The sequence below is a fragment of the Puntigrus tetrazona genome, unplaced genomic scaffold, assembly GCF_018831695.1.
Source record: "Puntigrus tetrazona isolate hp1 unplaced genomic scaffold, ASM1883169v1 S000000144, whole genome shotgun sequence".
NCBI lineage: Eukaryota > Metazoa > Chordata > Actinopteri > Cypriniformes > Cyprinidae > Puntigrus > Puntigrus tetrazona.
Window position 1 is genome coordinate 3,867 of NW_025047821.1, and position 13,675 is coordinate 17,541.

Consider the following 13,675-nt stretch of genomic DNA (forward strand, 5'->3'; position numbering starts at 1 on the left):
TGTGTGGTCACTGCTATACAAATCCATATGTATCGTGTGGTTTAGTCCAAATGTATGTTCCTGATCAATGTTTAAACATGGAAGAAAAAAATCAATCTGTTCAGTGTGTAAAGCGATCAAGTCTCTTCAGAAAATACAGAATAAATCACTTGATTTATTTGGATGACTTTTATGATCTCTTTATGAAGTATTAAAGTGGGACTTGGGTAGAGTGCCGACAGCAGGGCAGAAATCTCTGAGGTTTCATTTGTGTTTCATTGAGGTTTCAAGTATCTTCATTTCATGCGTTTTTGAAAATTTCTTTTTGCATTTTGATATCTTAAATTAAGAATTTGTAAATGCCAGGTATAAGCAGATACTGTGTGGCCGTCTAGTTAAATGTTAATTATTGATATTAATTTGTGTGATTTAAGTTTGCACTGTACACAGGATAACATAAATGACACAGATGCACAATTCCACAATTCTGCTTCTTTCTTGAAGGGCTTCATCGCTCATTGTCATCAGACTCCCGGTTTGCAATCTTATGAAAGTAGCTTCCTTCACTTGACACTACAAAGTCTGGGCCAAATCTATTGAAAGAAGTTATCAAAAAACTATATAATGTGGATGTCAAATCATAAACTTATTTGTTTACATCCTTCATTATAGGGTCAGTTAAACACCTGTTAAAGTTAATGGACACAAAACCTTGCGCAATATTCACACGGAGGCCTGAAACAATTTAAGTCTTTATTTAATCTGATTATTAAATGCATTTCTATAATTTCAATACAACTAGTAATAAGGCATCTTAAAATGAACGCATTGTACTACATTAGAATAAATTAACACATTTTACTATTAATTTATTACTTCTAATTTGAAAAGAAAATTTCAAAAACAAAATACAAATGTACCACTTGACAATATTTTAGACATATAACATTACGTTAAGCATCCCTACACCTGACGCTCAACAACAGTACAATGACATTACCTCTCAAAATGTATTTTCCCAATTTGAGCCACGGCTGTTCAGGAAACATCTGCTTTTACCTTATATTCAGCTTTGAATTACCAGGCGTGTGCAGTTTCTGTGGTTTAATCAATGAGTGCTCTCTTGCTCCATCGATTCAGTTTTGTAGTTTGGAAGTGCATGCAAATGATCACAAGCATACACACTCTACAGACTTGTTTTACCAACCAATTTGGCACATTTCTTCTGTCCTACAAAAATGGGCATTGCAAGTGACTGCTTTATCTGATGGGCTCAAAATGGTTGCTTTTACTCTTATCTTGGATCTGTCCTGTAGTGTTCTGCAAAAATGTGTGTACTACTCTCACTGCTGTCTGTGCTTGAGAAAATGGATCACTTTTATTCTTATTACCATGTTAAAACCCCTTTTATTCGCTCAATAAAGAGCTTCTTTCCATTTGCTCTCATTAGGTAAGACATTTACCTTCCCCTATCTTTTATTTTAAATGTTTGCGATAAAAGCAAAAGCTATTTGTCTACATCAGGGCACTATGTTCAAAATCAAAAAGTACATTATGTCCTCTTGTATAACCTCGGGAGATGGGACTGATATACAAAGGTTTAGTCTTCTGTCCAGTTGTGTGGAAGCTGCACTGCTTTATCACGTCAATTAATGTCAAGCTAATTCATTTTGAGTAAACACTGCACTCCCAACAACCTCAGTGGCCTGTCAGGGAACTGCTGCATTGACTAAGCAATGGACAGCTATCAGAGAACCACACAAACCAGACACAGCATGGATGCCAAATGCGCAGATAAGCACTATTAGGTTTTTATGTTTCTCTCATATTTGATTCACATCTAGACATTTCCCGTAGCTCCCTTTGCACAAGCCCTGCCCACATTACAATGTTCAACAACGCATGCAGGAAATGTATATTTAAGAATAACAATTCATGTAAGGCCTTACATATTATTTCTACCAGTGGTTTGAAACTCACACTGACACCTATTGGCATGGAGGCATTTCATTATATTTTACTAGAACTGCACAGCAACTTTATTTTTTGGTGTTTTCTCCATCTATAGATATTATTTAGATTCAGTCTCAACATAAGCTCTTGTTAAGAACACAACACAGCTCAGACACAAACCTGGCCAAGTAGTTTTTTTCTGAGCATGTGTACAGTTCACTGCACTTTAAAGCAAACCTTCTGACAGTTTTAGGTCTTGTGCATAGAAATTAAAACCTTAATATTAGTAGCAGCCTAAGATAGAAACACAAAAGTTCGTTGCAGGAAACAGCTGTTCGTGTGATATAAACATGGCGACTCCCAAAGGGCGACCTGCTCCTTCTGTTTGATATGACAAACAGAACACTGATACGACTTGAAACCCTTATATCATACGAATGTATACCATTTTAATATTTTCTAAAAATGCTGTTCGTTTCCTAATGAGCAAAAGCGACGTTTAAAACAAAACGTGCATAGCAACACGCAAGCTGGTGCTGATCAATTAATAGATATTGATATCGTTAACTGTTACGTTGATTTAATATAGTTTTTTTCGGATCGAAAAGTTGCGCGCACACACTCACTCTGCCCCCCACACACACACACGCACACACACACACACACACACACACACACACACAGCGAGTAGACGCAGGACGTAAAGCTTGACATCATTTCTCCTCAGTGCAACACGGAGTATTGTCTTAGTCACCCACACTCGAGCTGCGAACAAGGTGGGTAAGTAGTCTAAACTTATCTCGATTTCTAAGCGACTGCATCTGATTTTATACCAAACCCTTTTCAACTTCAATAAACCGAACTGAATACATACGAGAGAATCCGATGAGAGCGAGCGGTCGAGTTAACGGAGTTGAGTTGCCGCCTCAAAGTTATGTTCTTTCTTTCGCTCTACTTCTTTTTAAAAACCCACACTTCTCGCTAATGCGATGCTAACCAGTCCCTTTACTACCAAATGTAGTAGACATGTAACAAAGTTGTAGGTACAGGTTTTATTTCGAGTTGAACGCGATGATCCAACACCTAAAAGATTAAACTTGAGCTGAACTTCTACAGGAAAGGGTCGGTTTGAGTCTTTGATCCGTGTCTTTAAACTTACACAGTTACCTTCGCATTAGAGATCACCGAAAGCGTGTTTTAAGAGTAAAAGCTACATTTAACTACTCGTTTGGGTGGCTGTGTCGACCACTTGAGAGATACCATGGCCAAAAAACGCTGTCTAGGAAGTAGCTGACCAGGTTTAAACGCATCAGTGGTTTACAATAAACGGTCGTTGTCTAGACTAGTTATGATTTAATAACGTGCTTTTAATTCTGGTGTAGAATACCTTTGGGTTTGGTTTCAGTTGAGAGTGCAAGTTCTGTGTCTCACAACAAGACGTTTTAAGAAAAGGCTCGCCACGAAGCGTTTCCCCAGTTCTCCCCAAACGCACGCATAGCTGGCTGAAATGAGGATCGTTTAAAACAAATACCTAGTTTGCTGGGAAAGAGATCTGTGTAGGTTTGCGACAGACTTTGGTTTTTGTTGGTTGCAGCTGTCAAAAATAGTGCCATAGTAACGTCGGCTCCCCAGAACGTGCTTTTTAATGAAAGCTGTAATAACAAACACTGTGTAACTTGGAAAGCTGTGTGTGTGTGTGTGTGTGTGTGTGTGTTTTCACAGCTTCATTTTACCAGGTATTTGTCATTTATTTCCGTTATTTGGCGTTTTTCTGTCATATACTATTAGACTGACAGGGCAGTGTGGTTACACTGTAGAGATATATTTGCTGTACATCTATGGGCGTTTACTGTACAAATACAGCAATCAAGAAAATTGGTGGCTGTATAATTTACAGTTCTTAAATTATATACCATTACCTTATATATTGTGTAAATAGCAAATCATGTAGCAGACTTATTGTGGATTAAAATTAGAACATGTAACTTAGTTTTACAATAAAGTGTATTGCTTAAAGTAATTTATATTTTTATTAAAACGTGTACAGTAAATAATGCATTAAAGTATTAAAAGTATGTTTTGTCAATTGAAAATAATTTTTGCTGTATACAGCAAGGTAACATACAGTTACCAGGTTTTTTACTGTAGCATTTTTACTATGTTTTAATATTGGTATTGGTATAGTAGTGTGGCTTTTCCAGTTTCTTGATCAGTTTTACGGTTGTTGCCACACGATTTGGCTAATGGTAAGGTAAAAGGAAATTATTATTTGACATTCTGAAAGAAATTCTGGCTATCAGAGTTGATAAGAGTGCCGTGTTTAAAGTTTTGCTGTGGGGATGGCGGGCTGCTTCTTCTTGTCCTTCTCTTGTTGAGGAAACCACACCATACGCATCTTCACAAGAGCGAGACAGACTTCACAGGAAGTGCGAGTCCCCAAAAGCACCTCTGCCCTTAGCAGTCCACTCCACACCTCACTTGAAAGTCGCACTGTAGTGTTAACATGGCCTAACTCTTTAACATGCCCTGAGCAAAACAAGCCTCTCACGCCTCTGCAAGTTAAAAAGCTTTGGCTGGTATCCAAGGCAAGTCTTTTTAGAGCAAGCTTTCTCAGCACCTCAGCAGTTTTGATTGCTGTTTCGTAATTGCAGTTTTTTTCTGGTGTCCGTTGATGTAGGAAATAAAAATGGAATGGAAAACGTCGGACAGTGTTCGTGTTTGGTATCAGAGGAGAATGTGTATTTCATTTTCATAGGTAAATGAGTGGCTTCCAGCGGATGCCTCAATTGCAACTTTTGCAGACACTTTTTGTAGACAATGATGGTGAAACATTCACCACAATGTTGAGATGAAATATTTTGTCAAACGCAAGATACTTTGACTCACATTTACTGTATAACTAGTTTGCAATCAATGGTTAATTTTAATCACTTAGATTTTAAATGCAAGACATGGTCAGTGTTTCTGTTAAATCATGGCTCCAGTCAAATTTTTTACCTCATTTTTGTTCTTTTAATATTTTCTTTTATGTAATTTAGATATATTTTTATATAAATTACATTATATTGCATATTTCAATTCTTAATATGTTCTCAAAACTATTTCATATGACGCCTTTGGATCGACATAAAACTGTTATATTATCAAAAATATTGAAATGTGTAACAGCGATGAGGCTCATGCAGCTTGTCTATGTGAGAGATCTATGTGTGATCTCATGGTTAAATCAAAACAAACTACAACTGCACACAGAAGAAAAATAAAAATGTAAGTTTGTTTTTATATTTATAACATACATCCTGGTTAAGCAACATGACAAGTGTTCCTGAACACTACAATTGCAAATTTGACATGATTTACAAGAGTTAAAATTAGTAGTTAATATACATTTTAGGTCAGCATTTTAAATATTATATATTGTTTTTGCTCCATTTATTTAATGAAAATAGTTCCAAACAAAGATCACAGCAGAACAGTTGCACATATGCAACACACAGAGCAGAGTTTTTTTTTGTTAATGAATGATTCGCGTTTTTAATTTTGAATCACGAGTGGTCCATTCATAAAGACATGCACTTGCTTCATTCAATGAATCAGCTGACTGAACGAATCGTTTGACGTCTTCAGCGACTTATTAATTGAGAAGTCATTGAAGATGTTGTAAGCCTACTGGCGGTTTAATTTCATAGTAGCCTATCTTTTTTTCCAACATTTCATATTTATTATATAAAAATGTGTTGTGAAAGATTATACAAGCGTTTAATACGCTAAGCTGAAAATTCCTTTAAAAGGGTCAATTTAGTTTGACCCTTTAACATTTGTGTGCAGTATTATAAATATAAAATTGTGGCTAGTAAATTTGTAAAACCATTAGCCATAGTGGCTTATGAGCAAAATAGTTAATGTCAAGCCCTGGTTACGACTGTATGCATGTTACTCTGATACACTATATCTTGTAGATACACAAATACCGTAGGACAGAAACTTTTTCTTTAAAGTGGCTTTGGCAAAATATATATTATGGATAGCACTATAAAATTAAACTTGTATTGAAAGATTTGTTAATGTAGACTACAATACACTGTATTTATAGAAAGTTACCCGCAACATTCAGTACGCCAGTTAGCGACCTCTATTGTCTTCAGAGAATCTGGCTTCATTTGGTCCTTTCCAAAGAGACTGAGATTGTATTTACAGCCCTGATAGTTCTGAAAGGTTATGTCATTTATCAACTACTGTTTGCTTGAAGTGTGGTTGCCTTCCAAACCCAGTGCGTTACCTCAAGGCGCACACAGAAAATTTGGGCAGAGGTCCTGTGAAAAGGGGTCCCTTTTGCTGAGTAAAGGGCACATTTTAATGAGCAATCAAATCCGAATAGTTTGGCACTCATTGAGGATCCTCTAGTCTCAATTGACATTGGTATGCAAATGAATAAATTCAGCTGGAAAACTACGCAACTAAAAAACACATAGCAGGTTTTCATTGTGGTGGTTCTATCTGATCTTTGACCATACAAAGCCAGATCAGGCAGGTTAGGCTGATTCACGTTAAGCGGGGTAGCAAGGACATTGACATTTGCTGTTTTCGGATTGTGAAAATCACTGTTATCTTTAGAAGAACGTCACAATACACAGACCCTCCACATCCCAATGAAAATATTACTTTGGCCCAATATGTTTAGAGTTACTTGTAGGGATACCAATATGTCTTTCTAGTGCACTACAGCTGATATAATTCCTCCTGATTAGTTTACTGAATGGGCTGCTTGTTTTTCAGCTTAAGCGAATGAGAACGTTCTGGATTGGTTATTTTAAGCTCATTTTGAGCATAGTTCACTTTGAGTAATGAACGGTGGGAGAGACTCGTCTGTACCGCCACTTTGCTGACTAGGTGGGTTTGGCACGCTGGCCTGAGATGTAATTCTGTTTGGTCTGTAGTGAGACAGCTGTCTGGCAGAGAGAGACGGTTCTTCCGAATCAGCTGAACGTCAGCTGATCCCACATCCCCCACCCCATTACCAGAGTCTCCCAGCTCCACTGGACACGGCTCCTAACTGACGAGGAAAGTCTGGGACTTCCTGTTTAGCATATAAGATAAAATTTCAGCCCTGCTGCACAGTTACTTTGGCTGTGGTTTCCGGGGAAGCCTGTTTTTTTTCTCTTTCAAAGTAAAGTGGCTGTTTCGAGGATGCTTGTTAAGGAGGTCAAGCAGGCTATTTGAGTACCATGGATCAAGTACAGAGCTCTAGACTGGGAATTGTGGGAGTAGTTGCGTTTGACAGTCATCAATCTAAAGATGGATTGCTGCATCGGTGCGATTGGTCCAACGCAGTCAGCGGCGCTTTATTTATGTAGTTCTTCCTCGTGGATGTGGTGGGGGGACGAGGGAGGTTTAGCCACATTCTTGCAGTCTCAGCAGGAGGCAACAGTTGTGGCATTTCTGCATCTTGTCTTGTAATAGCAGTATCTTTTTGAAGCACAAGTCGACGGTCGACTTCCTTTTACCACAGTTAATCGCGACAGAAAGTGAAAACAAGATTGTGAAGCTAAACGATTCTTTCATTTAGCACTGCCTCAGAGTGATTTTAATAGGATGATTCACATCAAAGTGGAAACTCTGACATTGTTTGCACAAACTCATATGACTTTTTTTCTTCTGTGGAACACAATTAGAAGGAAAAAACTGTGCTCCGTGCAGTTACTAGAAATGTGAACTAGCTTCAAAAAGGACCCAAAAATGGCTTCCTGTGAGGAAGTGACTAAACTTTAAAGTGTTATTCACTTAAATCTAACTAAACTCAAGTAATAAAAAGTGATTTTGTGATGAGGGATGGGTAGTAACTGTTTATAGCATTTGAAACTTTTTTATAGATTACATGATCAAATATTATTTCCACGATGGCAGTGTATATGCTTCTCTATATATTTAGAGTTTATTGATTGTCCCTAATTCTTTTTCCTTCTTTTGAACGTTCTCTTCTAAAAATCTCACACCATTCAACTTTGACAAAATTCATAAAGACAAAATATTTCTTTCTTTTTGAGGAATATGTTTTGGATAAGGTACATTTAAAACTATTTAAAAGCAATCTAAAAGGTATTCGAATACATTGCCCCAACTAATGACAATTAACAGACTACGATTAACGGACTACAATTTCTATTTTTCAGGAATGAGGAGCTTTGGCAGCAGCGGGTGCTGTTTCGGGATAAATGCACAGACTCTTACAGGTCTACAGACAGGAAGGGAAGCTGCTTTACCTCCGACTCATTTCCTTCACTGAACTAAACACCGAGAAACAGAATGCCTTTTTCTTTTTAGCATATTCCACTGTGAGGCCTCGTGCTTTGGCTTTGCCAATCAGGACAGGATGGACAGATAGAACAAGGCCATAATGGACAAACCTGGATTGAAAATCCTGTCATTTTCCACCTCAGAGGCCATTTTGTTTTGTAAAGCAAGTCATCATAGACCATAAAACCCACCATCCGCTTGGCAGGAACAAGCCACGCCAGAAGTGAATTCCTGTTACTGTGGTGGTTCTTTTACATTTTTTTTCTCTGGAAAGTCCACCCCGAGGTTCAGTCTGCCTTAACCATGATGTTGAGAAGAAAACTGTACTTAGGCGCTTTGCTAGGTGCTATTTTGTTTTTAATGATAGCTGCTCACACCATTCAGAAGGCCAGTGTTGTGCCCATCACAGATTTACCCACTCATCAAAATGACAGGATACCCATGAAGAACCAGACGCAGTTACAGACGGTTGTCACAGAGCCAAGACGTGGTCATTCCTGTAGCTGTCCATCCTGTGTAGCAGACAGGGGTGTGTCGGAGTGGTTTGACCAACATTATGATCACAAACAGCAACCTTACCTCACGGCAGGGATGATGACATAGATCCACTTTCTCTGAAGTGGTGGCTGGTAAGTGGCACCAAGTAATAGTTTTAGTTCTTCATTTAGTAAGGCTGTCAGTTATTTTTGAACTGAAATTAAATTAATTGCGTGATATGTTGGACAGGTAATCAAATAAATCACATTAATCTTGGTGCTTGCCCCAAATTAAGATAATTCAAGCATTTTTACGTCTAGTAATGCATAATCTTACAGAATGAGTATCTTTAGCTACTGCATTGTGGCACCTTAGGGTTTTTTTTTTTTTTCTAATGCATCCTTTTTACTTAAAAAGTAATTTAAATGTTTCAACTTATTGTGGAATGCGGAAGTAAGACTATGCGCGAGAGTTCTGGTTCATTAGCTGCTATAGGAAATACCAAGAAGAATAGCAACATGCAGTAAGCGGCAAAACAGTTTGCACTACAAACCGGTGTCCTCGTAATTAAGATAATACATTAAAATAATATGGTAAGACACCAATTTGCAATAATAAGCAGAAAAATGAGTGGAAGCCAGACCCATAAAATTTATTTCATATGTCGTGGGCATTGGGGAGGCAGTGAGCCAAGGGAGGACAGTGCCTTCTTAAAAAACTGGATAAGAAAAAAATTAGTAGTACAAATAAAAAACACGGATATTATAAAATACATCATAAAAAGTGTAGAAATTACTAGTTTTTGTAAAGAAACACTGTCCAACAGTGACACCAGCAGGTACATGTTTTTCTTCCCTCCCCTGAGTTTTAAAGGAACCACTATTTTTGAAAATAGACTCATTTTCCAACTCTCCTGCAATTTTCTAAGGAACTTTGCTGCCACACCATGCGTGCAGCAGATGCAATGATATTACACAGTGCCTGCTGCACTTATGGTACGGCAGCAAACTTTCTTGATTATTATGCCAGAATGAGATTATAGTTCTTAGCTGTATCGGCTTAGAAAAACACAAAATTCATTTTCCGTTGGTCTTGGTACTCGATGTAACTACAGAAAAGTCAGGTTTTAAATAGGAAGATTATAGAAACTATTTAGTTATTTTTGAGCGAGATGCTAATTTGATTCAATGATCTATGCTAAGCTGCAGCTAACAGTGCTTGGCCAGACACAGAGATCGGATGAATAGATTCGAAAACGGTAAAAGCCAATTGTTTAACTCTAGGGGAGTTCGAAAATTTGCCTGTTTTCAAAAATTGATTTGTTCCTTTTTAACAGACGCTCTAAATCAGTGGCTCTTAACAGGTTTGGCCTTGGGTTGTTTTCTCACGGTCATCAAGCTGCAAAATAAAAATTTTTGGGCTATGGAAGCAACAGCTACCATGGTCAATATACATTAATAACTGTAAATAAAACATGAAACCGCTCCTGAACAGGATAATGCAAATCTTTCCTAGTTAACAGTACCAGTTATGTGATTTCTTAGTAAAGTACTTTTATTTCATGCGTTGCGCTTTAGTGAAGTGGTATACACCGCATATGGTATAACAACATCTGGCTGTTCGTTTTTCTGATGTGAGAGACTATTTATTTCATAATAATTTATGAAATTAACAATGGAATAATGACACTGACGTTAAGCCTGTCTCATCTGACCACAGATGCTGCACATTTCTCAAACACTTTATCTGATAGAAGTGCCAACAACTTTCTTGCACGTCTTTTAAAATAAAATCGCATCAGAAAAACATTAGGAATTAAATTTTTTTGTTGTGTCTTTGGCCGTCCACTCTGTGACTCACTTAGAGCATTGAGGAACATTGGGTTTAGTCGGGGATAATTGAGAATGAATTAGGAAAAGTCACATCCTGTCAAATCCCATCCTGTTATGATTGGATTTGACATGTCACATTTTGCTGTGATTGGTTCATGAGATAAATCCCACCTCTTTTGTTTGTACATTGTGTAAAATTAAAAAATAAAATACAATTAGCTTTCTCTGATAGTGAAAGATTATTTAAAATGAGTAAATGTGGGAAAATGTGACTGGGACAAAACCAACAACTCAGGACTTTGCCTCCTCGTTTCAGAACATCACTGCACACCACTAATGTAGATTTATGTACATTTAGTTTTCCAATTCCTGCAATGAGTTGGATAGTTAATGTTGGATTTGTTCCTAGATTCATTTGTTAGTCTCTAGACAGCCATTGGCCTCTCAGAGAGATAGAATAGCTCTTGGGATTCTCAGGCATGCCTCTAAAGTCGTATCATCATAGCTAGATATCATTTCCCTTTCTGGCACATGGACGTGTTAGGGAAAGACAACAGCTGGTGTGTTCATTCCAGACCCTCTCAAGTTCACTCACTACCATCATATCTGTTTGCCAAACATTATTAATGCAATGGCGGTGGTTCCCCAGAGCTGCAGTCATTATCTGGTTTCCTCAAACAAAAAGTAATTCTCCCTAGGAACAAGGGCACAAGTAGGCCCCTTCGGCCCAGTCGTGTGTTTCAGTAAGGTTTAATTTAGCCTAATTAAAGGCTTTCAGGCTTTTGCAGGCTATGGGAGCGTATCTCGAAGCTTGACATTAGTGTACCTCAAGAGTTTTAAGTTTTAATTAAGTTTACTAACTTGAATTGAACATCAAGTTTGTGTATTTTTAAGTTACTCGTTTTTTTGTTCAAGTTCTGTTTTTTTAGCTAAGTTAGTTAAGCCCGTGATTGGTCTTGTATTTTACTTCAACCATAAAACTTTAAGTTTATATACATACTCAGTAGTCTAAAATTGCACTAATCATATTATTTTGTATAGTCTTTGCAGGCATCTGATGGAATGATCAAGGACATCACCCAGAAGATGTTTAAGATCATTTCCCCTCCACATGAGAATGAAAAGCCACAGCAGTACCAGTGCCGGAAGTGTGCAGTTGTTGGAAACTCTGGGAATCTGTTGAAGTCCAAACACGGAGACTTGATCAATTCACACTCAGTTGTTATTAGGTCCGTTTAGCACTCTTTGTATGTCTTGCCTAAACTTAAAAAAAGACAATTCCATCAATTGAAATAGACCAAAATAATTTTGATATAAATTTGGATAGGATATCTTTTTGTCTGCCCATTGAAAGTCATTCAGAGACTTTCACCATATGGACAATTAAAATTTTTTTGTCTTGAGTAACTTAACCAATAAGTGCAGGTTTTTGACTAATGCATTTGAACTGGAATATCCCACAGAATGAATAAGGCTGTAACTGTGGGCTTTGAAGAGGATGTTGGTAACTTGAACCACCCACCACTTCATGTACCCAGAGAGTGCGATCGATTTGAGACCCGTGTCCATCTCGTCCTCCTTCCCTTCAAACTGAAAGACATGCAGTGGTTGTCCAGCGCCCTTTCCACAGGAGAAATCAAAACGTATGTCAAAATCTGCACAACAGATTATAAGTAAAATAGTTTTCCTCGCTCTTTGCTTAAACTCTTTTTATGTCCCAAACAGGACGTACATGAGAGTGAAAAATCTTGTAGAAGCTGACAAAGACAAGGTGAGTGTTAATCACGTGAAAGCTTGTAAATCCATAAATGCATCCGTTTGTTAAGCCTCACTCATCCTCGCATGTATGCCGCCCAGGTGATAGTTATAAATCCAGCCTTCTTTAAGTACACACATGACAAATGGACGGAGCGTCATGGAAGGTACCCTTCCACCGGGATAGTAGCCATTATATTTGCTCTGCATCACTGTGATGAGGTTTGTACTCGTATTTACAGCCAAGATAACAATTTCTGCATCATCAGACCGTTTTCACTTACCGCGTTTCATCCCAACAGGTGTCAGTGTTTGGATATGGGGCAGACAAACAAGGAAACTGGCACCACTACTGGGAGTACAACAGATACGCGGCGCCTTTTCAAAGACGCAGGCGTCCACAATGCCGATTTCGAGACCGAGATCATACAGAGGGCTCAGCAAAGAGGGCAAAATCAAACTGTACAGATGAGCCTGTAATTGTGGCCTTCACTGACTCAAAGCCAGGATGTGCAGCAGCTGCATTGAAGCCAAAGAGACGCAGATCTGTGATCCACCCTACCATTAATTGACCACTGTGAACTGCACTGAACCAAACCCACAGACATCAAGCTGTAGTCCTAAGACCAAATGAACTTTCACTGCGTTTTTACTTGCTTTGTGCCTGAAGAAAAATGGATGTTTGCCTTCCTTGGGGGCATTCGAACTTTGAAGACGACTGACAGTAAGCAAAACGGCTTGATTTGAGCCTACTTGTATACTTGTCGCAACCGTTCTGACTAGCCTCACACAGCGTCTGCACTGCTAATTTACATGACAAAACTAGTTTCATGTATAGTCAACAAAGCTGGTCGCACTATGGGAAAGATGTTAATCATCAGCAGTTTTCAGGGCATTAAGGCCTTAAAGTGGAGCAGAATACGCAACCCAGCTACAGAATATTCAGTGAGAGGGGGCGGGGCATGAGTTCATCTGTTGGTAATTGTGTGGATCATGAAAAGTAGGTGTTAAATACCAGAATAGCATCTGATGTGTGGTTGGAGGATTTTACATCAGCCGAAAGAGTATAATTAAATTATTTTCTTTAAAATAGCATGTAATGATAAAACATGCAAAAGACCAGTATTAAAAGGATAATTCATCCAAAAATAGCTTTTTCTTCACACTGGGGAACATAGGGGTTCAAACAATATTGGACCCCATTGACTTTCAAAAAAACCTGTTTTTTCATAAATACATATTTTAAATATACAGTAGGCAAAATTAGAAGGGTATCAAAAGCTTTCATCGATGTTGTCTTAAAAGCAAAATGCGTTTTTGTCTTGACAACTTTGATGAAGTCTTTTTTATCCACTGCTGTATTTTTAACACAATGCGTGTTTTTA

At 38.0% G+C, this 13,675-nt stretch overlaps 1 pseudogene; it reads left to right on the top strand.

Moving 5' to 3' along the window:
- Window positions 1-2,591: 2,591 nt before the first annotated feature.
- Window positions 2,592-13,675, top strand: LOC122332695 (annotated as a pseudogene).